This window comes from Arachis ipaensis, chromosome B01, assembly GCF_000816755.2.
Source record: "Arachis ipaensis cultivar K30076 chromosome B01, Araip1.1, whole genome shotgun sequence".
Taxonomy (NCBI): Eukaryota; Viridiplantae; Streptophyta; class Magnoliopsida; order Fabales; family Fabaceae; genus Arachis; species Arachis ipaensis.
Genome location: NC_029785.2, coordinates 90299599 through 90308506, shown reverse-complemented (window position 1 = coordinate 90308506; position 8908 = coordinate 90299599). Strand labels below are relative to the sequence as shown.

Sequence of the window (8908 nt, the reverse complement as noted above, 5' to 3'; positions counted from 1 at the left end):
ATTTGATTATGTTGAGCTGGTTGCCATAAGCTGTTTTGCTTGATGGTTGTAAACGGACTGAAATTCTTATCTTTGACGGATTTATATTGAATTGAATGATGTGCTGATTATTTGATATAGTGTAACGGTCGTGGATTTGTTGGAAATTCTGATCTTATGTGATATTGCTGAATTGGTTGAAATCTGGTTGTGAATTGTATTTTGGATTACTGATTTTCTTGTGATGAGTTGACTGAGATTTTGATCTTGAATGAATTACTTTGAATTGTTTGATATTGAATTAGAAATTTAATATATTGGGATGGCTGTAAAATGGATTTGTGACAGGTTGGAATTGGTTGAACTGTGGCTGCGATTAGTGGTTTATTTAAGTTTACTTATTAAATTAAGATTTGAAGAGTTAATCATTAAGTGAAATGTATTTGAGAAGAGTTAGTTGTGGTGATTATTCTGAGTTATGATTGGAGTTGGATGCGAATGTGAATTGAGTTTGGGTTATGGCTGTGATATTAACTGGTTTCGTTGTCGTGAGTAATTAATTGATGAGATTTGCTTTAGTTTGAAGCTGTAATTGATATTGGTGTTTTCTGATTTTGATGGGATTATTGAAAAGTTCTGATTCCATGTGAATATACTTAATTAGTTGAGTTGTGTGGCTGTATTCTGGTTATGGAGAGTAAGTGTTTGTTGTTGTTTTTAGTTATTTGATGTTTCGGAATGGCTGTGAAAATGACTTGTGACTGGTTGGAACTGGTTTTGGTAGTTGTTAATGTTGGTTCATGATTAATTAGAATTAAGTTTGAGAACTGTTAACAGATTGAAGCTTGATTATTAAATTTATCTTATGAAATCTGAATTTAAAGATAAGAACAGTAACTCTAAAAGTATAAGGATAACTTGTAATAATTGGGAATTATATGGAGCAGAATTTTTGGGTGAACATATTATAAGAGAACTGGAATTATGTAAATAATACATACTCTGTGTAATTTCTGTTTGATTGAGAATATTCTGTATGATAGTTATTGAGAAAAGGACTGATGAATTGTTGAGAAAGGTTTGATGAGATGTGAAGGAAGAGGGAACCCGTAAGGGTGGTTGGAAAACCCATGAATTGATAATTGGTACAATTTGGGAAGTACCCACGAACTGAATGATCATTGATCTCGGGGAAACCTATAGATTATTATTTGATTTATATGCGGGAAAAACCCACGGACTGATAATCATTGATTACGGGAATAACCCATGAATTATTGTGTATTGATCTCGGGTATAACCCACGAACTGAAGATCTCTGTTTGTTTGTGAGTTGATCTCGGGGACGCCCACGAACTGAGAATCACTGTTTCCCCTTGTGCGTATATTATGGGGTCGGGCTTTGCGCCGACTGCCGGTAGTCACGAAGGAGCGGTATTCTTACCACCGACACATATGCACTAAGGACACAAAGGGAAGCCATATCTAGGACTTCTTCCTAGGTAGTGTCGGGCTACAGGGTGTAAACCGACACATGAGCTCATGGCCTGCTTAGGACAGACATGCATCATATTGGTTGTGCATTTGCATTTGGTTGTGTTTGCTTATATTACTTCTCTGTGATTGTGTTGTTTATTTTATTGTGATTTGTTTGTGTGTTTAATTGAGTTTTTTACTTGTGCTAGTAATTTGTGAATGTATAGAGATGATTAATAACTGTTTGTTGTGACTGAGAATCAATTATGTGGCTGAAAGATATTTAATATGTCAAATTTTGTGATTGAGATCTGTTTTGGGTTTAGGAATCTAAAGAAAGTAACTATTTATCTAAAGTAAGATTAAAAAGTATTTCAAAGGGTTGACAAAGAATGTTTATTAAGCAAAGTTAATTATTTGCATGTTAATCATTACTTTTACGGCATTCCCATTTCCTACTGAGAACGTGTGGTTTGTTCTCACCCCAAAATCTTCCACCATTTCAGTGACCCAGGTTCGAAGATACAGTTTGAAGCTGCGGGCGATTATAGAATTTATTCATGAGTTAAGTGTATGAGTTAATTTGCTTTTATAGAGTTCCCTCGCCCTTATTGCTTAAGATTTTTATTTTATACAGAGGGATAGGATTTGTATCTGAGTTTTATTTAAAATATTTTGTATGACAGATATTAATATTAATAATTATGTGATTACTATTGCTTGTTGATTCTTTGACATGATTTTAATAAACAAAAACAAAATTTTTCTAGAATTTTCTACAAAACTGAATCGCGATATCGAACTAAAGGCTCAATAGTAAATAGTTAATAAAGGAAAACAGGTTAGTAACGCCTTACTTTCGGTACGATCATGACGTTCTGGAAGTTGGGTCGTTACAATATGGTATCATAGCAGTTTGTTCCTGTTAGAGCCTTGGGAATGGACTGACTATGCTTCATTGCACACTCTGAGTGTCTGTCATGCTTTGTTACTTGTTCTGATAACAAGAGTTTGAGTTTTATATGCATGACTGTTTGATGATTAACGCTGTTAGTTTACCATTGCACTCCTCATGGTATTAGGTCTGGCCAACTTAATACTAATGATCTATGTACATGGCAACACTAATGGGTTATCATAGACGAAATAGAAGAATAGGTAATGCGATTTATGGGGTGTGGGAGCGTTAGAGGTTATGAAGTTAGCTTCGATTCGACGTATAATCTTTATTCTTGCCACATGAACTCGTGCCATCTTCTTCTTCATTACTTTTATTGGAATTCTCTGGTTTGAATTTCTCCCTAGAAAGTGATATGATTGTTTCCCAACCATACCTTGTCATTCTTGTATACCTTTGCTTGTCTATGAATCTGATTGCTTACTTAACTCTTTGAATATTCATCCTTGACATTGCCTATACTTTTGTCCATATATTCTGCTTTCTTTGATTTCACTTTGAACTTATTTTATTCTAACAATTTTCGAGAGCAAAAATTTTTCTAAGGTAGGTAGAATGTAACAACCCTAGTTTTTGAAAATCAAATAATTAGTTATTTGTGATTTATTTTAAGAAAATTATTTTGCTAAAGGTAATTTAATGGAGTTTCTTGATAATTGAAGTTTAAATTAATTAGAATTTTTATATAATCTTTATTGGATATTTGGTATAATTGAAGTTATAAGTTTGATAATTGAAAAATTAGAATAATTGTATAATTTAATTTAAATAAATTCTATTTTGAATGAATTATATTATTAACTTGAACTCTTAGAAATTATTTTATTAGAAATGATTAGATTGATATTTAAAAATATTTTAAGTTTAAGTCAATTAATATTTATGTACAACTTTATTATAATTAATTATTTTATAAATTGAAATTAAAGTTTCAGAGATAGAAAAATAATAGAGATTTGTATGATTTAATCTCGAAAATTGATATTTGAATTTAAAATATACTTTACAAAATATAATTAACTTGTTCATTTTATAATGTAAATTAGAAATAATTGATTGCACTTAGCCATATGTTGATAAATAATATTCCTAAATATTTTTGATAAAGTATATTTGATTTTAAAAATACTCTACTATTCTATTTTATCAAAATATCTATTCATATCTATCCATATTACTTTCTAAAATCCTAATTTCTAACCCTAATTTCCCAAATTAGAAATCCTGATTTCAAATACCCTAACACTAATCCCCTTACCCTCTACAGCCGCCACCCTCAAACCCTAGTTTCCTAATTCCAGCGCTGTCACCCCACCCCTCACAGACAGGAACCTCAGTAAGTAAAAAAAAAAGAAGAACGGGAATAGAAAGGAAAGGGGGACCGAGGAAGGAAGGAGAGGAGGGAGAAGATAGAGGCGGCGCGGTGGGTGCCACTGCCCCCGTCGCCGCCGTTGCTAGCAGAGGGGAGGGGAGATCTGAGCGAGGAGAGAGATCGACCCACGCCTCGCCGCCGCGCCAACGTCCCAGTGCCGCCGTCGCGTCATCGTCGAACTGGAGGGAAGAGCTGCTGCCGCCACGCCTCGCCGTCGAGCTGCATCACGGCGCCGTCCTGTTCATGGAGCCACAAGCTCGCATCACTGCTGATCCGTCTAGTCGCCAACGCCGTTGCGGGGGAAGACCAGAGAGAGGCAAGGAGCAGCACCGAGAGGAAGAGAAGGAGCTGCGCCACATCGTCGTCCAGCCACTGTCCGACCCGCCATCACCGGCGTTTCGCTGCCGTCGCTGCAGAGGCCAAAGGCCATCGAACTTTCTGCCACCAACTTGGGGTCCGTCGTTGTCAAGACCGTTAGGAGAGAGAGATAGGGCCGAACCTGTGCGTCCGAGAGAGAAGGGTGGATGCTGTTCGCACTGTCGTACCATCACCACGGCCAGGATCCGTCGCTACCGCCGTGAGCCGTCCCTGTTGTCTTGGTGGTCGCCATCACCATGAGTAAAGTCTGCTGCTGGTATTAGTTGAGACTGCCGAAGTTGCTGCTTTGATTCAGATGCAATTGGTGCTAGTTCCTGCTCACCGTTGTCCTTTGTTCTGCCTCTGCTTTTGATTTTTGCAGTACCAGAACTTCTGCCGCCGTGGATATTGCTGTTGTGGTCATTGGGAACCAATGTTGGAGCCGCTCTTGATGATTCTGATGCTGCTACGTAGGTCCCGAGCTGCTGTGTTGTTGCCAGAGGAAGGGAACTCATAGGAAAAACGTCACCGAGGCTGCTGCTTGGTTTAATTGCGTTGTTAATGTGACATTGAGGTAGGGGATTTAACATTTTTAATTTAGAATGCCTACAAAGTTATCGGATAAGTGCAAATGGTTAATAATAGTTAATAATTTCTTAATTGACAAGAATGACTTGAAATGTGCTTGAGAATGGTTAGCTATTGTGATTTTTCTGAGTTATGATTCGAATTAAATGTGGTTGTGAATGGTGATTAAACTGGTAATATTGATTTTGATTTGAGGCTGTAATTATTACCGATTTTCTAATTGTTTGGAATTATTGAGAATCCTGTTATTTTATTATGTTGAGCTGGTTGCCATAAGCTGTTTTGCTTGATGGTTGCAAACGGACTGAAATTCTGATCTTTGACGGATTTATATTGAATTGAATGATGTGCTGGTTATTTGATATAGTGTAACAGTCGTGGATTTGTTGGAAATTCTGATCTTATGTGATATTGCTGAATTGGTTGAAATCTGGTTGTGAATTGTATTTTGGATTACTGATTTTCTTGTGATGAGTTGGCTGAGATTTTGATCTTGAATGAATTACTTTGAATTGTTTGATATTGAATTAGAAATTTAATATATTGGGATGGCTGTAAAATGGATTTATGACAGGTTGGAATTGGTTGAACTGTGGCTGCGATTAGTGGTTTATTTAAGTTTACTTATTAAATTGAGATTTGAAGAGTTAATCATTAAGTGAAATGTATTTGAGAAGAGTTAGTTGTGGTGATTATTCTGAGTTATGATTGGAGTTGGATGCGAATGTGAATTGAGTTTGGGTTATGGCTGTGATATTAACTGGTTTCGTTGTCGTGAGTAATTAATTGATGAGATTTGCTTTAGTTTGAAGCTGTAATTGATATTGGTGTTTTCTGATTTTGATGGGATTATTGAAAAGTTCTGATTCCATGTGAATATACTTAATTAGTTGAGTTGCGTGGCTGTATTCTTATTATGGAGAGTAAGTGTTTGTTGTTGTTTTTAGTTATTTGATGTTTCGGAATGGCTGTGAAAATGACTTGTGACTGGTTGGAACTGGTTTTGGTAGTTGTTAATGTTGGTTCATGATTAATTAGAATTAAGTTTGAGAACTGTTAACAGATTGAAGCTTGATTATTAAATTTATCTTATGAAATCTGAATTTAAAGATAAGAACAGTAACTCTAAAAGTATACGGATAACTTGTAATAATTGGGAATTATATGGAGCAGAATTTTCGGGTGAACATATTATAAGAGAACTGGAATTATGTAAATAATACATACTCTGTGTTTTGGTATCAATATTGCTAAGATTTTGGTCAAGTTAGGTGATAATATATTTTGGGAATTCGGAAAGTGAAAAACTGTTAGTCCTTTGGTTAAAATAATTGATGAATTGATACAATGGAAGTTATTAACGGATTATGTGGAAATTAGTTATGAATTGATAAGAAATGAATTGAATTAATGGATTATGTGGAAATCACAGAGTATAATCGAACTACTATTTATTATGAGATGTGAATTTCTGTTTGATTGAGAATATTCTGTATGATAGTTATTGAGAAAAGGACTGATGAATTGTTGAGAAAGGTTTGATGAGATGTGAAGGAAGAGGGAACCCGTAAGGGTGGTTAAGTCCGAGTTTTAGGGGAGGTGCTGCCGAAATTTTATAAAAATCTGAGGTTTCATTTGAAAAGTTATTTTAGAAGCTTTGAATTTGGAAAATTATATTACTTGAGCTTTATTTAGTAAAGAAAAGAATTATTCTATTTTAATTTTGACTTACCAAAGAAAGGTTTATGTTTCAAAATTAAATTATTTAAGAAAGAAACTATGTTTTGAGATTGATTCAATATGAAAAGAATTATGTTTTGGGCTTGAAATAAAGGGTTACTTTTTAGAAGTTTGATGAATTTATAATATTTGAATTTGAATAGTGTTTAATGAAATTAAAATAAATGATTTTCTTGAGTCTTTTGATAGAGGACTAAACTGAAAAATAGTTTTAAAGTTGGCTTGACTCAAGGTTGCTAAAGCAGAGATTATGAACTGAATTGATGATTGAGATTTTTGCGAACGAATGCTTGAGAAAGTTAAGAAATGTTTAAGAAAATATGTTAAGGATTCAAAGGGAAAAGAGAATGGGGAACTGATATATGGATTGTTGAGTTTTAGAAAGGAAAATGAAAAGTGATAAAATACGGGAAAACCCCACGAACTGTTAGTTGTTTAACTACGAGGAAAACCCATGAATTGATAATTGGTACAATTTGGGAAGTACCCACGAACTGAATGATCATTGATCTCGGGGAAACCTATAGATTGTTATTTGATTTATATGCGGGAAAAACCCACGGACTGATAATCATTGATTACGGGAATAACCCATGAATTATTGTGTATTGATCTCGGGTATAACCCACGAACTGAAGATCTCTGTTGGTTTGTGAATTGATCTCGGGGACGCCCACGAACTGAGAATCACTGTTTCCCCTTGTGCGTATATTATGGGGTCGGGCTTTGCGCCGACTGCCGGTAGTCACGAAGGAGCGGTATTCTTACCACCGACACATATGCACTAAGGACACAAAGGGAAGCCATATCTGGAACTTCTTCCTAGGTAGTGTCGGGCTACAGGGTGTAAACCGACACGTGAGCTCATGGCCTGCTTAGGACAGACATGCATCATATTGGTTGTGCATTTGCATTTGGTTGTGTTTGCTTATATTACTTCTCTGTGATTGTGTTGTTTGTTTTATTGTGATTTGTTTGTGTGTTTAATTAAGTTTCTTACTTGTGCTAGTAATTTGTGAATGTATAGAGATGATTGATAACTGTTTGTTGTGACTGAGAATCAATTATGTGGCTGAAAGATATTTAATATGTCAAATTTTGTGATTGAGATCTGTTTTGGGTTTAGGAATCTAAAGAAAGTAACTATTTATCTAAAGTAAGATTAAAAAGTATTTCAAAGGGTTGACAAAGAATGTTTATTAAGCAAAGTTAATTATTTGCATGTTAATCATTACTTTTACGGCATTCCCATTCCCTACTGAGAACGTGTGGTTTGTTCTCACCCCAAAATCTTCCACCATTTCAGTGACCCAAGTTTGAAGACACAGTTTGAAGCTGCGGGCGATTATAGAATTTATTCATGAGTTAAGTGTATGAGTTAATTTGCTTTTATAGAGTTCCCTCGCCCTTATTGCTTAAGATTTTTATTTTATACAGAGGGATAGGATTTGTATCTGAGTTTTATTTAAAATCTTTTGTATGATAGATATTAATATTAATAATTATGTGATTACTATTGCTTATTGATTCTTTGACATGATTTTAATAAACAAAAACAAAATTTTTCTAGAATTTTCTACAAAACTGAATCGCGATATCGAACTAAAGGCTCAATAGTAAATAGTTAATAAAGGAAAACATGTTAGTAACGCTTTACTTTTGGTACGATCATGACGTTCTGGAAGTTGGGTCGTTACAATATGGTATCAGAGCAGTTTGTTCCTGTTAGAGCCTTGGGAATGGACTGACTATGCTTCATTGCATACTCTGAGTGTCTGTCATGCTTTGTTACTTGTTCTGATAACAAGAGTTTGAGTTTTATATGCATGACTGTCTGATGATTAACGCTGTTAGTTTACCATTGCATTCCTCATGGTATTAGGTCTGGCCAACTTAATACTAATGATCTATGTACATGGCAACACTAATGGGTTATCATAGACGAAATAGAAGAATAGGTAATGCGATTTATGGGGTTTGGGAGCGTTAGAGGTTATGAAGTTAGCTTCGATTCGACGTATAATCTTTATTCGTGCCACATGAACTCGTGCCGTCTTCTTCTTCATTGCTTTTATTGGAATTCTCTGGTTTGAATTTCTCCTTAGAAAGTGATATGATTGTTTCCCAACCATACCTTGTCATTCTTGTATACCTTTGCTCGTCTATGAATCTGATTGCTTACTTAACTCTTTGAATATTCATCCTTGACATTGCCTATACTTTTGTCCATATATTCTGTTTTCTTTGATTTCACTTTGAACTTATTTTATTCTAACAATGTTCGAGGGCGAAAATTTTTCTAAGGTAGGTAGAATGTAACAACCCTAGTTTTTGAGAATCAAATAATTAGTTATTTGTGATTTATTTTAAGAAAATTATTTTGCTAAAGGTAATTAAATGGAGTTTCATGATAATTGAAGTTTAAATTAATTAGAATT

At 34.8% G+C, this 8908-nt stretch overlaps 1 long non-coding RNA gene across 1 annotated transcript; it reads left to right on the top strand.

The window, feature by feature from the left end:
* On the top strand, positions 3681-7976 carry LOC107618740. Its single transcript, XR_001615363.2, has 3 exons — positions 3681-4419; positions 4525-4716; positions 7777-7976. It is a non-coding gene; the product is annotated as an uncharacterized LOC107618740 (long non-coding RNA).